General features: G+C 41.5%; 1 protein-coding gene across 4 annotated transcripts in view; it reads right to left on the bottom strand.

Annotated features, from left to right (window-relative positions):
- KANSL1 (KAT8 regulatory NSL complex subunit 1) overlaps positions 1-17,469 on the bottom strand; it is a 168,007-nt gene that overhangs the window by 131,016 nt on the left and 19,522 nt on the right. For 2 of the 4 annotated variants that reach the window (XM_069541647.1, XM_069541644.1), the window contains exon 1: positions 10,394-10,985. The exons of the other annotated variants lie outside the window; for them this stretch is intronic. The gene's annotated coding sequence lies outside the window, so the exon portion shown is untranslated. Of the gene's footprint in view, positions 1-10,393; positions 10,986-17,469 lie in introns of those variants that run through there. 4 annotated transcript variants of the gene reach the window in all.

Below are 17,469 nucleotides of genomic sequence, written 5' to 3' on the forward strand. Positions count from 1 at the left end.
CTGGTTACACAAGAATAAATTGGCAGCATCCACCTTGCAACAATGCTGATTAGCTGCCAAGGCCCAGAGGGAAGGGTCTGGACATTTGGGTGGCCAACAACCGCACTTGCACTGAAAACAGAAGCAAAAATCAGATGGCGAAGAAAAACCTGCCCATAATGTGGCTTCTACTAAGCCGTTCCATCATTACCTCATTACTCTGTACAAAGGGAAAAAAGACACAGGAAGGATGGTTAGAGAAGGGTGTGTGAAGTCATCAAAATTTAAGCTGAAGCTTGAAAATTAGCTAAAATTTCATTATGTAAAAGGCTGAGGCAAAAGAAGGTAATGGGGCATTCCAGTGAGAGGAAAAGCGGACATCCTGGAGGTTAGACAAAATGATCAACTTGTTTGAATTATAAAGCATATTTTAACAAGAGGAAACACTATAGAAAAAGGTGAAAATGCAGTCTGAAGCCAGATCATTAATGGACAACCTTCAAAAGCCAGTTTTTACTCAGACTTAAAAGCAGCAGAAAATCATTAAAGGTTCTTCATATATGGAGTGACACATGAGAACTGTGCTTCAGAGAACAGTTGTATAGGATGGATTAAAAGAAAGTAAAAAGTCAAAGGCCAATGAAGAAGCTACTGCAATAATCTAGACAGGATACAACAAGAACTTACAACTAAGGCAGTCACCACCGCAGAAGTGTCAAAGTCTCCTCCAGGCTTCAGAAGCGCCTGAGGTCTGCAGAGAAGCCAAGTAACTGACACATAGGAAAGCTCTTAAGAAACGAGAAGGTTGTCATTTCCTTCATAATTTCACCTTCTTTAAGATAAAATCCTCCCAGTTATTTCTCATAAAGCTGTTCAGGTTGGGAGGCACGGAGAATCATTTAGGTTTGGTATATCCTCTCCATTCCTAACAGTACCAATCCAAACCCAGCCGGCGTGCGTCAGCTCACACCTAAATGATCCTAACAGCTTCCTGACTGAAGTCTTAGTCCTCTAATCCAGCAGTCCCCAACCTGTTGGTCAACCAGAACTGATTTTGTGGAAGACAATTTTTCCACGGACCAGGCGTGGGGGGAGGGGACGGTTTCACTATAATTCAAGCACATTATTTGTGCACTTTACTTGTGATCTAAGGCTGCCACTGATTTGGCAGGAGCACAGCCCGGAGGTAGGGGCTCCCTCGTCTAATCCATTCCATACCTTTTTATCACTTCACTTCTCTACTCAAGAATAGCTCCTAGTACATTTCTCATGAGTCCAAATTCTCCAAGGTTAAACTTAACATCGAAACAAGTGCATCAACTGGCATGGACCTAGAAACGGCTCCCAGATTCAACTCATCATTTTTGCCTATGCTGTTGCCTCTAACTGAAGGCCCTTCTACCCTTTAAGCCCAAAACTTAATACTTCAATACACAACATCTCCACAAAAACTTTTCCACACTATTCAGACTCACCTAACTTTCTTCCTGCTTAAATTGTACAATGCATTTAAAGTCACCACTCAATTAAAATTATCTGAATGTTCCCCTAGTTGCCAATTTGTTAACTCTATTTCAAGACTGGGAAAGTCCCTTAATATCTTTCTTTGCATGCTCACTAACTTCACTGAGATAGAGTACTTAAGACATAGTAAGCACTGTGAGCACTCACTGACAGGCTCACAGTAGTCAAAAAGACCCAGAGGTAGGCTTTTCAAGCATAAGATTGTGCTAAGAAGAGAAAGATGAGCAAATACCAATCAAGAAACTGACACAACTGAAATAACAGGGAAGGATTTGGGAGCAGATCCACAGAACTTGAATGAAGCAGGTGGTTGATACATGCACAGCTTCTTGAGAAAGAGAGGGGAAAAGCAGCTTTGTGATCAAGTACCAAAAGTTACATTATGGAACACATTGGAAAGATTTTCTTTTACAAATGTAGATTTGTTATAGAATACAAGAGGGAGTGGGAGGCACTTTTTTTTTTCATAAAACAAATAAGGTGGCCCTCACCACCCCAGTTCCTAATACTTTCCTATGCCAACAGGGTAGGGCTTCTTAAGCTTTATTATTACTAAGGGAATCAGAGCTCTGGCTGGAGAATATTGTTATTATGACTGCTGTTCACTAACATTAATTGACCTCTTACGTTGTCAGTCTCCCTGCTAAGTGTTTTACATATACATCCTCATTTAATTATCACAATAACAGTATGAGTATGTGCTCAGAAGTAGCATGCCCAAGACCACACCACTACTAAGCTACAGAAGAAGCATTCCAATCCAAATCTCTAAGTGAAAAGTGAAAGTCGCTCAGCCACATCTGACTCTTTACAACTCCGTGACTATACATACAGTGCATGGAATTCTCTAGACCAGAATACTGGAGAGGGTAGCCGTTCCCTTCTCCAGGGGATCTTCCAACACAGGGATCGAACCCAGGTCTCGCACATTGCAAGTGGATTCTTTACCAGCTCAGTCATCAGGGAAGCCCAAGAATACCCGAGTGGTTAGCCTATTCCTTCTCCAGCGGATCTTCCCGAGCCAGGAATCGAAGATCTCCTGCATTGCAGACCGACTCTTTACCATCTGAGCTACCAGGGAAGACCCATGCTTATTTTTCTTAGTTTATTTTTTTTACTGAAGTAGAGTTATTAAAATGTTGCATCGGTTTAGTTGCTAAATCATGTCCAACTCTTACAACCCCATGAACTGTAGCCTGTCAGGATCCTCTGTCCATGGGATTCCCCAGGCAAGAATACTGTAGTGGATTGCCATGCCCTCCTCCAGGGGATCTTCCCAACCCAGGAATTGAACCCAGGTCTACTGCATTGCAGGCAGACTCTTTACCAACTGAGCCACCAGGAAAGCCCAGTGCATTTTACCACACATAAGGCTAAGTTTAAGCTGGAAGGGACTTAACTGCTAGACACAAGGATGTTAAATTTTAGTCTTCAGAGGAAACTCAATGAGAAATCCAAAAAACATTTTATTAAAATGCCAACAGCATTCAAAGCTCCACACCAAGTGTCTATGAGGATGACATGGACTGGTAAAGACACTCACTGTGATCAGGGAATCCTAAGGGGACCCTCACACAGTTGTGAGAGCCGGGCCATAAAGAAGGCAGAGAGCCAAAGAATTGATGCCTTCGAAATGTGGTGCTGAAGACTCCTGAGAGTCCCTTGGACTACAAGAAGATCAAACCAGTCAATCTTAAGGGACACCAACTCTGAATACTCATTGGAAGGACTGATGCTGAAGCTGAAGCTCCAGTATTAGGGTCACCTGAAGTGAATAGCCAACTCATTGGAAAAGTCCCTGATGCAATGGACATGAACAAGGGGCAAACTTCAGGAGATGATGAGGGACAGGGAGGCCTGGCATGCTGTAGTCCACGGGACCACAAAGAGTCAGACGGAAATTAGGTGTGAAGGTAAACCTGGATGACAAAGCACTGTGTTTTGCCTAAAGGGATCGGAGACACTTCCAGAAAGAGATGACATTCTGACTCAACACCACAGTTAAACAGTGAGGGTTCGATAAGATAGAATGATAACCAGTCACTCCATCCTTAATGCCACTGCCTGTACTTCAGAATCTCTTAGGCCTTACACTAACCAAGAATAGCAATATTCTCCCAACTGTTCTTTCTTCCTGTCTCAGCAAGCCTTCAACCTAGTGTCCACTACCAAAATGATTACTAAAAGAGGGGAAAAAAGAGAGGGAACATAAATTCAACCATGCTGTACGCCTGCTTAAAATCCTTCCATGACACCAGGGTAAGAATGAACCCAAACTCCCACACAGCACTTATCTGCCCCCTTTCACACTCAGCCTCATCTTCCACCTGTCTTCAGCCTAGCCACCGAAATCTTATTTATACTTCCAGGTTCTCCCATGCCCTGGCACCTTTGCTTCTCAAATTTTAGCTCAAGATCGCATGCTCTTTAAAGTATTTCCCAGTCATTCCAGGTAAGAGTTAGGGTCTCATTCCTCTCTAGGGTCTAATGAGCATTCACATGACATCCTGGTCATAATGGAAAATAAACACCCAATTTTGTCACCCTGACTGTATATTTCTTAAAAGGAAACTTATGGTTTGTTTCCTTTTCCTTGAATCCGCCTGCAATGCAGGAGACCGAGATTTGATTCCTGAGTTGGGAAGATGCGCTGAAGAAGGGATATGCTACCCAATCAGTCTTCTTGGGCTTCCCTTGTGGCTCAGCTGGTAAAGAATCCACCTGCAATGTGGGAGGCCTGGGTTTGATCCCTGGGTTGGGAAGATCCCCTGGAGGCTATCCACTCCAGTAATTCCATGGACTGCATAGTCCATGGGGTCACAAAGAGTCAGACATGACTGAGCAATTTTAACTTAATGGCTTGTTTTATTTGTAACTGTTACAGGTAGCACTACGCCTGACACACAGTGGACCAACACATATGTTAGTTAACCTGCGTATTCTACAGTGAATGCCTCAGATGGAGATCTGTTATGAAGTTAATGGGGATGTCTGATCATAAAGTGAAAATCTAACAAGCAGCAGGAACCAACTGGATCTAGGACAGACTTTGTCTACCTCAAGTTCTGGTCATTTACACACACTGCCAAGCACATGCACTCAGACTGACAAACTTTTTAAGTATACTTTTAAACTATTAAATTTGGCTACATAAGCCTTTGAAGGCATTCTCAAAATTTTAAATGAAACTACTCAAACTTTTACCTAGTAACTGCACTTCTAGGAACCTACTCAACAGAAATATTCTCACAGATACCTAAGAATATATGCACAATTCTTTTACTGAAGAACTGTAATACAAAAAAAAAAAGAGAGAGAGAGAGCAAACTTAAAAAGATACAATAGAATATTATGAAGTTATTAAAAAAAAAACTTTATGTTGACGTGAAAAATCTGATATATAACTAAGTGGAAAAAAAAAGATCAAGCTACAAAACAGGTAAGATCACATTTGTGTTTACTTATCACTGAATTCATTTCCTACCAGTCTAGTTCACAAAAGGCAAAGAAGGAAAAATGGACTTTTCTCTCATCTCTAACAACTGTAATAATACAAGTGTTTCTGAAAAAAACAAAAACAACTAAAATCGAAGATTTCTCAAAGGGTCCAAGCAATTCAAAAGCAAATACATTCTTCTTAGGGTGTTGGGGTGAGGGGAAGGTCCCTGACCCAACTCCAGAGATCTCAGTGAAATCGACCCTATCCCTTCAGAATACTGAATTAAAGATTAACTGAAAAACACACACACACAAACCCTGAAAAACAGCAATCCAGTATCTTTTAAAATATGGTAAGCTCTTCAAACATCCTCAGTGCTCCATGGTAACCTATGAACAGTTTAATGAAATTTCCTGACAGTTCAACTTATCAGACCACTATTTCTACAAAGCCTCTATGCTACCAAACAGCAAAAGCTAAACTAATTAGCTTTTCACCTCTATCCCTTCACACCCTCCAGTGGAGGTGCTAATAAGCAGTCACAAAGGCCAAATAGCAAATGAAAGCCTAGATATCAGTTTTTAGCAATTTTTCATTTAATACTCTAACAACAAAATTGTGATTCATCTTTTTTATTCAACACTTCCCCTCCAACTGAATTTAACCAGATCTGACCTTAAGCTGCTCCCTTTTTGCAAAGAAATTAAAAGGTGAGGGACTCCATTAAGTTTGATGCCACTTAAGCAACTTTTTCCAAACAAGGGCAGAATCTGCTGTACTTAAAATTCAGAGTGAGATCTCATTTGGGATTCCTGGTTCAAGTAACAAGAACCAAAGTTTTTTATAACATTTAGATAAAACTGCGCTGAATTTACCTCTGCCTTATACTTCCCTCACTCTTAAAGCTTGGGGAGAAATTGTAATTTTTAAAAAGTTAGAACTAGAGGGGAAAAAAAGGTAAGTTTACAATCAACAACAATAAAACACAAAGTTAAGTAATTCCGTGGGGGCTAGGGCCTTCCAATGTTAAAACTGTATAGAGCTAGCCGAAAAGCTTAGAAAAGCAAGCCTTACAGAAGGTAAGAACTAACATGTATTAAGCAGCTGTCAGTTCCCAGACACCACTACCCATGGGAGACAAGAATCTAAAAGGTGTCTACCTTGAAGGGCTTCTTGATGTAATGTTTAAAATCTTCATACACAATCTTTAAGTTTCTCTTTCAGACTACTCAAATTTGTTTCTTATCCATAAACATGAACTGCACTCTCTACTTTGAAGACAGTTTCCTCACACCCTCCATTTTTGCTTTACCTTCACTTGATGAAAGACAACAAAAGCTTACCACGCAAACCAAAAAAACACATCTATTTCAGTCTTTTTGGAATCCAGGCTTTTTGATAAATCAAACCTATCGACTCATTTTCTCCTACATTTTACCCTACATCCTAAAAGACTGGCAACACACCATAACACGGGAACAAATGATAACTGAACTAGTAACAGTGACCCTTCCATCCATATATACTGATCTTTTCCTATGACCCACAATTCTCTCCACAATATGCAAGTGACACCCAAAGACACCACTTTCTGTCTTCTTGTGGCCTTCAAATGCTGGTGACCTCTAACACAGTGGAATATTTGTCTTTTACATTCATACTGTCTTTTTTAACCATTACTGTGATTCACTGAGTTTTGATCTCACATTTCAAGGAATGACAAGTACTGATAAGTCTCGCTTTGTGTCATGAATTATTACATTCTGGCAGGAATATTTCTATGCAACTTTTACTATGCCCAGAGGCTAACATGCAATTTATTTTGATGGAAACTACAATTTAAATACACATCTTCAGAAGCAATGTGAAGACTCAAAAACCAGTCTTAATACAGATTTCCAAGAAATAGTTAAAAGTCTTATTTTAGGGAAAGGACATGATCCAAGTACTCTTTGCAGGCCAGGTGTTTGGGCCGTTTTATTTGAGACACCTGCACCTATACTTTTTCATAAAGTGATCAAGTAAAAGAGCCCTAATATAAAACATGCTTCCGGAGACCTAGAACTGTCTAAACAAAAGGCAAAAACTTACTTAGAAAAAGGCGGCAAAGAAAAAGTGCTTTAAAACTAACGAAACCACTCAATAGTAAGATTTGCTCTGGCCCAATCAACTGAAGATGAACCACATACTCAGTCTGCACTAGTCCTTCCTTTCCAAATTCAAGGCAATGGAAAGATGTTGAAGGTTAAAAAAAAAAGAAAAAAGAAAATAATTTTTTTTTCAAAAAAAAAAAAAAATTCCCTCTCTCTCCAGGAAGGAAATCACTTAATTTCTGTATCTAATGACTTCACCAAGAAGAAAAATAATAACCCCTACTGAACACCCCTCTCAAATATAAGAGGAATAAGCATTACTCTTTAAACACACGATTTTCAATGATTATTTTGAAAACTGAATATGGATTAGTATGTTTTTTCACAGAATTTTAAAAATTGCTTTTCTAGTACTACAACAGGGTAACTAAGCTTTACTCAGAAAAGTTCCTTTAACTAGAACCACTCAATACTAAAGTAACTTCTCAAATCAGCTTCATCAACAAAAATGGCCCCATGTTTAAAGATTAGGAGTTAGGTTGTATCAAACAGAACAAATTATCAGCTGTAATTCACTTGAAAATACAATTAAAATCTGTGGTCAGTCTATACAATCCAGAGGAGGTACAGACACTAGCTACAATGTAGCATGACTAGAAATGGAAGGGTACTGGCAGTGTTTGAAGAAGAAAAAAAAGAGAGTTGTTTTCCTTTCTTCTCACCTTGATAAAAGTTCAAAAGTGAACTAAGGTATACTCATTTTCTAGCTTCCAGAATTTTCCTCAACAGGATAATGATAAGTCATCTAACAATGAAAGTGTGCTCTGCAGGTTTAACCATAGAAACATGTGTAGGCAGGAAGAAAATCATACAAAGATTGAACATCTCACCTGCTGTAAAGCACAAAACTCAAATGCTAAAATTCTGAATAAGGCTTTCAGGAAAGATGCCGGAACACTTCTAAATACTTCACTTAAATGGATTCACAAAGGTGAAAGGGCCAAAAACCCCACCATACCTCAAGACTCTCCCAATACTTAACTGATCACTCTTTTAACTGCCCACAGACATAAACTAAAAGTACTTATTAAGTATATACTTAAATACGGCAGTCCTCAAGAGACCAATCATTTTCACCATAATACAGACAGTAAGAATCTTTGTCACATCTGTTTCCCTCCAAGTGGTGCACACTTGAAAATTAAAAACTGAACCACCTCAAATCATGAGATCGCTAACAAATATATCAAATATGCTAAAGGTCAAAGGAATTGCAGACTTTGTTGGATAAACCTAGAGGAAATCAAAATCAGAATTCCATGACTGAGGACAGTTATCTCACATTTATAATACATTTTTAAAATTCCCAAGGGATGAGCATTTTTACCTTGCCTTATTTTTAGGACTACACATCACACTGCACATATCACATGACATGATGTAACTGTCAGCGAAGAAAATGGCCCAAAACCATAAAATATATACATGCTAGAGGAGACCAATCAGTGTACACTTAAGACCCACTACATTTCATATTTAGTTTTTGAAATGTTTTTAAATTCAGGACAGATCTTTTTTTCAAATTGATAAAGTGGTTAGTAACCTCTGTAGAGACAACAGAGAAATGTATTTGGTATTTTATATAATAGGAATTTACCCAACTACTAGGAAAACTGACACGAAAAAACAGATAATAGAACATTCTTCTAAATCTATAGATTAACACTAAAAATACTCGGGATCAAAACCGCAACAGAAACGTAATAAAATATCTTTAGTTAGAAAACAAATTATTACTCAAAAGTGTTCACTATCGTTATAAGAAAAGAAAAATAGCTTTAAATGACACGCCTGTAGACAACTGAAAATTTCTAAATTGGTCAGACAGTACACTAGAAAAGGAACCAAGTATAGCCTAAAGAAGGGGGGAGGGGAAACACACCCACTTAAACCCTTGTAAATAGTGGTTACTTTAAACGACCCAAAAAGCAGGGAAAATACTACAGGCTATTCTGAGCCATGGAAAACATATTCCAATGCTCTACTTTTCATACTTGAAAGTGCTTTAGAAAAGAAAAGTTCAGTAACAATGTATAACTATATCATGATTATGCAAGGCAAAGATTATGTAATTTTATCGTTTATTTTAAATGTTATCCAACTGCAAAACTAAAAAAACTAAAACGTTTTGATCTTTCTAATGGGGAGGGGGCAGGTTCTTCTGGGCTACAATTTAAAAATATAAACACAGACCACAAAACAAACAAAAAAACACAATGATTGCTAGCCACGTGACAAAGGAGATGGCAACACCAGGATTGTGAATGGAGGTGAGGAAGGCGAGGCAGGACTAGGAAGGTTTCTCGGAACTTTGAGGACCTCAGGATTTGAGTCTCCCGACCCTTAAGGTAACCAAACTCTAGCCCGACTAGTTGTATTGTTAACGCTCTCAAGTAGTTTATTAATAGGTCACGAAAACTGCTCCAGTGACCTCCAGAATAAAGGGGGGGAAAAACCGAGGAGGAGGAAAGAGAGCAATTTAAAGTGGCGCCATCATGTCACCCCTTCTCCCCTGAGGCAATCAATAAGCAATAGTTAAGTAACGTGTTTCTCCAAAAAACCACACTGGGATCCCGTCAACGGAAAACAATAGAATTTTTAAGTAAAACATGCGGGTAGGGCTGGTTATCCTATGGAAAACAATCAAACTATTTGCTGAGAATCAAAAGACCGTCAGCCGGAAAACAGGCCCCCCAAACTCACTTAAAAGCAAATAACTGTCTCTTCCTCTTTAGTTTAAAAAAAAAAAAACAACACGTCCGCCTGAAGGAGTCTAGATCGGAAAACATAAGTGACCTCAATTTACAGGCAACAAAAACAATAAATAAATGAAACAAATAACCATTCCACTAAACAATCAGAGTTGTGATACACACCGTGAAAGGCGCAAGATGTGTGTTTCGATCAGAGAAAGGCCTTTTGCAGTCAAGAGAAGTTCAAGGCGAGACCGAGAGTTCGTTTGTTTTTTTTGTTTGTTTTTTTTTTAACCGGAATAAATCGTGTTCTTAAGGCCGCATTTTTAAATAGAACGCCAAAGGAAAAGCTGGCGAACGAGGCGGCAGCTGGTGGGGAAGGGCCCCCGCACACCCCCGCCCTTGGGGCGACTCCCAGCCCCGGACCCGCAGCGGGGAAGCCCGGAGAGGCCATTTAAAGTTCCGGGGATTTTTCCTGCCCTGCCCTGCCTTTCCAGTTACAACTAACAAAGAGAGGGAGAAATGGGAGCCACAGGGAGAGCGAGGAGAAGGAGAAAGGGCAGCGGGAGGAGGAGGAGGAGAGGAGCAGCAGCACCAGCACCTACCACGTGATGGAAGAGCGTTGCCCGGGCGGATTCAGCCCCACAAAATGGGCGCAGTTTGCAAACAGCCCCCGGCCTGGGCGCCGAGGGCCGGCGGCGGGCGGGGGCTCGCGGCGGCGGCTCCGGCCGGGGCCCGCCGCTCTCCTCCCCCCCGGCGCCCGGAGCCGCCCTGACTTTCCGGGCGGGGGGGCGAGGCGGAGGGGGAGGGGAAGGCGGCGGCGGGGAGCGGCCGCTTTTTCTTCTCTTTCGGGCCCTTTCTCCGGCCTTCCTCGGCTCCGGCGGGGCCTGGGCACGGCCGGGGACCACAGCCCGGCCGGGAGGACTGGCGGGCGGGGGCAAAGGGTGAAGCCGCCCCCCCGCCCCGCACAAACAAGCGCCGCCGTCTGCAGCCCGAGCCCGCACCCCGGCCGCCGCCCCCGGACGCCTCTTCCCGGCCGGGGAGCGCGCTCCGGCCGCCCCCCGCACCGCCGCGGCGAGACGAGTCGGCTTCGCTACGGTGCTCGGTTCTCCCGCCGGCTCGGCGAACGGTGGCGGCGGTGGCGGCGGCACTGGGAAAATGGCGGCCGAGCTTCTTTTCCCTCCCCCCCTTTAATCTGAAGCGGAGGGAGAATGGAGCGAGCGAGCGGGCGAGCGCCGGGGACACGGGGAGGAGGGACAGCAGCGCCTCCGCCGGCTGCGGCTGCGGCGGCGAAGGCCCGCTCCGCCCCGGCGCGCCGCCAGGGGGCGCCCGCCGCGCCGCCCCCGCGAGCCGCCAGGAGGCGCGGCCGCCGCCGCCTCAGTCATGGCTCCTCGCCGCGGCCGCTGTTCCTGCGCCTCCAGCTGCGGAGGCCGCGGCGCCGGGACCCCGCCGCTCCCAGACATGCGGCTGCGGCACGCGGCACTGCGGCAGGCGGGAGCGGGCCTTCGCTCTGGCCGGGGTGAGGCTAACCTGAGGCACTGATGCCGTCACATTCCCTCCGCGCTGGGGCTGGCGGGGCCGCGCGCCGGCTGAGGGGCAAGGAAGGCTGACGCGACAGAGCAAGAGGACGTGAGCCAAGAACTGTTTGTACTGAGTAGTAAATAGGCTCATGTCTTGGGCACCACACTACTCTAGGGCTAAACGTGCGCTGAGCAGGGTGGGGAGCTCCCTGACTGGTGAAGCGCTTCCCGCCGCCCTTTGTCCTAGCAGTCTGCCTCCCTACACTGCAGCACGCCTGGGCACTAGCCCCGGCGCCGCGATCCGCAGCCGCCGGGGTTAAAAAAAAAAAAAATAGCGCACGTTCTCATTGCGCAGGCGCGAGCTGGAGCCCGCGCCGGACCAGCCCGGGAAGGGCCAGCCCGGAGCGAGAAGGGGAAGTGATGGCCCACCAGCGCCGGGCCCGCTGGGAACTGTAGTTTTCGCTAAGAAGCACGCGTCTGGTTTTGGGTGTCATGGCTTGGCAGATTTACCAAGGCAGGCAAATGGCATTACACAATGAGTATTTATGCTTCCTGTCTCCACCAAAAGGAAGTTCAGTGCTATGCTAAAAGTTTAACAAAGAGCTCCATAGAGAAACCCAAATCTCAGAACAAAAAGCAAACTTCCACTTGGTTTAAAGTGGTGGCACTTTATAATTTCTCATGACCAGTTTGTCAGTATGGTATTTTAGTCCTTTTCCAAAATAGGGCCTTAAAATAACGGAACTTTTTCTAGATTAAAAAAATGTAGCAATACAATGCAAAGTGTCACATTTACACACACTATAAGCCACTACCCTTTAAAGAAAAAGTTGCCAAAAGATAAATCCAGTACTTAGAGACTTAAAGGAACTCTGGTATTACTTTAAATGACAGAACAACAACAAAAAAAATGTTTCCAACAATTAAATCGTCAAATGCAGCAGATGAGAAAGGTATGCTCTGCTACCAAAAAGGAAGATGAGAAATGCTCAGTACTGTTTTGTGGCTTACCAGAACCAATATCCGGTGGTATGTGTCACTTCTGTTAGTCAAAAAACAGCCTGATAGTTTATCCTCCCACAAAGTTACTCCAACCCCAGCTCCTACAGCATCTACACCTAAATTTCCCTGAGTTCCAATCTGTACCCTTAAAATCACACTCAATCATAGTCATGGTTCTTAAATACCAAAAGAAAGTTGCAGGGTCAAATTACACAAAGAATTTTTTTTAATGTATACATATCTGTATATACCTCCGAAAAAGATCCTAGTCTTGTCTTTTTAATTTACAATCCCAGGAGGTGGAGAGGTGGGTTAATTTTTTTTTAAATGTATACACACATATCTCTGCATACATGTAATTCCAGAAAATACAGCAAAAGGTGTTAAACACAATTCTAAAACCAATAGATGGCGAACTAGAGCCCTAATCTGAGGATTCTGAAATCTAAATGAGCAAATGAAAAATACCAAATAAGGCATAGCCCTCTGCAGTGTATACTTAAATATTATGTTCAAAGATACCCACCACAAAATCATATTACTGTTGCTTCCATTCTAAAAACTCAAGTATCAGATTTAATTAGGCCTCCAAATAACCAAGCTTATAAAATAGATTCTTTTTGATGATTAACAAAAAAGTGGAAATGCTAATTTTTAAACATGCATTTTGGGTAAAAATAAATTCCCACTTTCCCCTTCTCTCATTGCTTAGCCCAAGAGTAAGCCTGTTTAAGTGTTTATGGCACTTAAGTCAGTCAGTTTTTTTACATTTTCTCAAATCAGATGTCTTTCTGCTCAGACACCAATTTTTACAAATAGGGAAATTCAAAGGCAAGCCACTACAGACAGAAAAATCTTAGATAAATATATATTTTTTTAAATTTCCCCCCAAAACACAGTGGATGTCAAGACTGATTAAACACGCACACATATTCTACTCATTTTTCAAATCATTCTTGAAATACTCATTGTGGTTGGCTCTCCTCCAATATCCACTCTATCTCAGTGAAATTAGTTTTAACCCATTCTCTTTACCAGAGATTGGTTGGCAACGGGCAAGAAATGTAATCCTGGCCAATGGGACATGAGTGGAAGCCCACTGGAATACAGAATTGTGAGAAAAGCTGCTTCCATCCTAAAATGAGAGGAGGAAGAAACAGCCCCTCTTCAGGTAATGCTGAACATGACACTTCAAACCACTCCAGTCACCTTACATCAAGTCTGAAGACGCCACCAACATCAAAGAGCGCAGAATGGAGAGTTGGCTAGAACCCTGGTTCTTGGTGACAGCATTAAATGATTATATTGAACAATCCCGACATTTGCAAGACTACTGGACTTCCAGCTACATGAGACCAATGTAACAACAAACATATTACACCAATTTGCACTAGGTTGCCTATACCTAAAGTCAAAAACATAATTATAACTTTCTCATATTTTAGAGTATTTGTATTATAATACTTTATATATTTTACATAACTTCCTTCTTATATACAACTCCTTACCCATCCATTCTTTATCTATGTGTTATTTCTGCCATGTAAAAAAGGACCATCCCTCCTCACCACCAATCCTTGTTCATTCCTCTCCTTCAATCCACCTCTAACTTATCTTCCCTTCAAGAAAACAGTAATAAAGGAATTCCCAGACTTCCCTAGTGGTCCAGTGGTTAAGAATCCACCTGCCAATACAGGGGACACAGGTTCAATCCCTGCTTTGCGGAAATTCCGTATGTCATCAAGCAACTAAGCCCATGCACCACAACTACTGAAGCCCAAGTGCCCTAGAGCCTGTGCACTGCAAAAAGAGAAGCCACCGCAACAAGATGCCCATGCACCACACTGAAGAGCACCCCCCACGGGCCACAGTTAGAGAGCCCACGCACAGCAACGAAGGCCCAGCACAGCCAAAATTAAAATACACTGCTTTAAAATTCAGTATTTCAAATGGCAAACTAATCTCAAAGGACAAGGGATTATTTTGTTTTGTACTTAAAAAAAAAAAAGCAGTTATTAAAATAATTCAGGAGACAGTCCTTAACTAAAGCCTAAAATTTCTGTTATTTGCCATTGCATCCCAGGAACCTAGTTCAGATAATCAAAGAAATGAACATATCAAACTATTTAAAATATTAAAATTATATCATGAAAGAAACATCTTTAAACTGAAAATGGTGCATGCTCTCATGTTAATATTCAGCAAGCTAAATATTAAGTAGAAAGCCAGGATAAACTGAACCAAAACTGGGAAATTTTAAGAATTTTGGATATCAAAAGGAATTTGGAAGGCTATCTAGTTCAACCTCCAGATTTTATTATCAGAAAGCCAAGAAAAAATAGCAAGGAGACTGCCCAAAGCCAAAGCTGGAACACAGACTGGAAACCATGCGTCAGCCTCCAATTCCCACTTTCCCCACCACATCACCTGCATTCCAGAATTATAGCTTCCCACCGGAAACATGCTACTCACCAACTGGCGAATAAGAAGTGCAAGCATGATGCAGGTAAACCTGAACAATGCTACCAGTTCAGTTTGACAAGTATCAAGATTTGGCCAAAGCTAAGTAAGAGAAAATCCTCACATTAATTACAACGACTATAGAGCTCAAAGATTGTTTTCATTAAATGAAGGTCTCAGCTAATCCAGAATATCATATACTCTTATGTACTCAGCCCAATAGCAACAAATTTGCAGTAAGATTAAGCAACTTAAGGCATTTGAAAAACCTGTCAGTGACAAAGTATTATAAGAATGCATGGTATTCCTTACTTTCAATCCCATCTAAAAACAAGATAATTTTCTTCCTCATAGTAAAGATATAGACTCTGGAATCTACACAAAGATATTATCTTACCATCTCACCACAGAAGTGATCCGATAACTCATTGAGAACAAATACTAATCATAGGCAGCCTCATGATTTAACCATTAGTAATGAGAACAGTGGCTTCCCTGGTGGCTCAGACAGTAAAGAGTCTGCCTACAGTGTGGGAGATGCAGGTTTGATCCCTGGGTCGACGCAGGGAAGATCCCCTGGAGAAGGAAATGGCAATCCACTCCAGTATTCTTGCCTGGAAAATTCCACGGATGGAGGAGCCCACCAGGTTACAGTCCATGGAGTTGGGAACAGTCCATGGAATGAGAACAGTAACTAAAGTTGCAGGTTAACCCTGAACACACTCCTAAATCAGGAAATAATTTATTGGGGGATATTGAGGAAGACAGTACTAAAATGCAAATGTATGCAACTGTATCACTTAAAGAAACAAGTCGTGTTCTCCAAGGCCATCAGCTATGTTAAGACTTAACATCAAAGACGGATGGTTTTCTCCTCCGCAGTACCAGATTTCAAAGTGGCTACACAAACACCGATTTCTAATACATGCAGTCTAACCAGAACTTTACAAGAATATTTTAATAAAGTTTCTCAAGGAGTTAAACTAAACAAATTTTTAAAATTACTGATTAAATAAACTGATTAGTTAGGTAAATTTTACTTAATTCTAATTACTTGAACTGCAGGAGAGAACATTCTTAAATTCTCAAAGAATTAACCAAAGAAGTTTGTTGACCAAACATAACAAAAGGAGTATTTTAATATACTAATTTTGCACATGAGCCAACATCAAATGAAGCAATTTGCCTAGAACCTAACACATTGTATCACATAATAAATGTCAGAACGTGCCCCAAAGTTACCAAGAGATTGCCTGGCTTCTTTTCCAAATGATTCATAGAGGTAAACCTGCAGAACTTACAGGCAGCTGTGAGCAGCCAAGTTGTGGAGGGCCTGATACAAAGTCAGAAGGAGAAAAAAAATATTCAAAGAGAAAAGGGGCGACATGTGTACAAGGCAAAAGACATTTAAAAAAAAAGTTTAAGTGAGTTGCTGAGTCTAAAGTTAGATGCAACTTCTGCAGTCCTGCTCTGCTGGCGCAGCAAACCTAGGGATTACGGAAACAGCACACCACACCTGTTCCCTCCAATAAAGAGGCACACCATTCTTGGAAAGAAACATTACTTTTTAATTCACTGATTCCTGGATGCCTGAACTGGGTTCTCAGGGACACTGTGGAGCCTACAGCTCTGGACTAGGAAGTAACTGAAGCCACTCAATAGGCAGGAGACATTGCTGGAGTGGTGATTTAATCAAAGACTGTAGTAAAATCAGATATACTCTTGTTAAAATAAACACAATTATATTTATAGAGTGAAATTCTCATTTTTTCAAGACAGAGAATGAGTCCTTCAGAGAGATGCCCTTTTTGTGACAAGCTGCTCTGGACAACCCCAGACCTTGAGAGTATTTTAGAAGCACTGCTTTAGATCATTTATAGATAAATATGAATACCTGAATACAGTCCCCTTATACAGATGATGAAACCTGAAAACATCTAATGTAAAAACTGTTGTGGGTACAAAATTATAAATGAGACCATAAACTACTGAGAGAACATGACTGGAATTCAGGAAATGCTAAAGTCCCAGTTTTATCTCTGTCACTCATTTACTAAGAAATCATATATAATTTTCCTAACAGCCAACTTTTTAATTTCTGAATCAGACAAAAAGAACAAAATACTCAGTATTTTCAGCCATACTCCAAATTAATTCTCACAATCAAATTTAGAAACATTTATCTAACAAAATTTGTCTCAAATGATCTAGCTCTAACTTGAACCAGTAGAACAAAAAAATAAAATAACCTAATGAAACTATATCTTTTGTGGCACAAAGAAAAAAATAATCCAGGACTTCCCTGGTGGCCCAGTGGATAACAGTTCGTGTTCCCAATGCAGGAGGCCTGGTTTCCAGCCCTGGTCATGGTACTAGATTCCATATGTCGTGACTAAAGATCAATGACCTGGCTCACTGCACTAAAACCCAGTGCAGCCAAATAAATAATTTTTTTTTTAAGAAGAAAAAAAATCCTTCTGTGTAGAGGAGGGAAAAAGCTACTCATACGGCCTAGAATTTCTATGGCAACAATATCAAAATGTGATCTTGCTGGTAACATTTAGGCTGGGGCATTCAATTTTTATAACATGACAACAGTAACAGTTTTATTCCTGCCCTGAATAACTTTCTTTGATTTTCAATAAAACTAGATATCCCCTTAAAGTCTTATTACTAATTACCAATCATTCATAAACATT

The sequence above is a fragment of the Ovis canadensis genome, chromosome 11, assembly GCF_042477335.2.
Source record: "Ovis canadensis isolate MfBH-ARS-UI-01 breed Bighorn chromosome 11, ARS-UI_OviCan_v2, whole genome shotgun sequence".
NCBI classification, from domain to species: domain Eukaryota; kingdom Metazoa; phylum Chordata; class Mammalia; order Artiodactyla; family Bovidae; genus Ovis; species Ovis canadensis.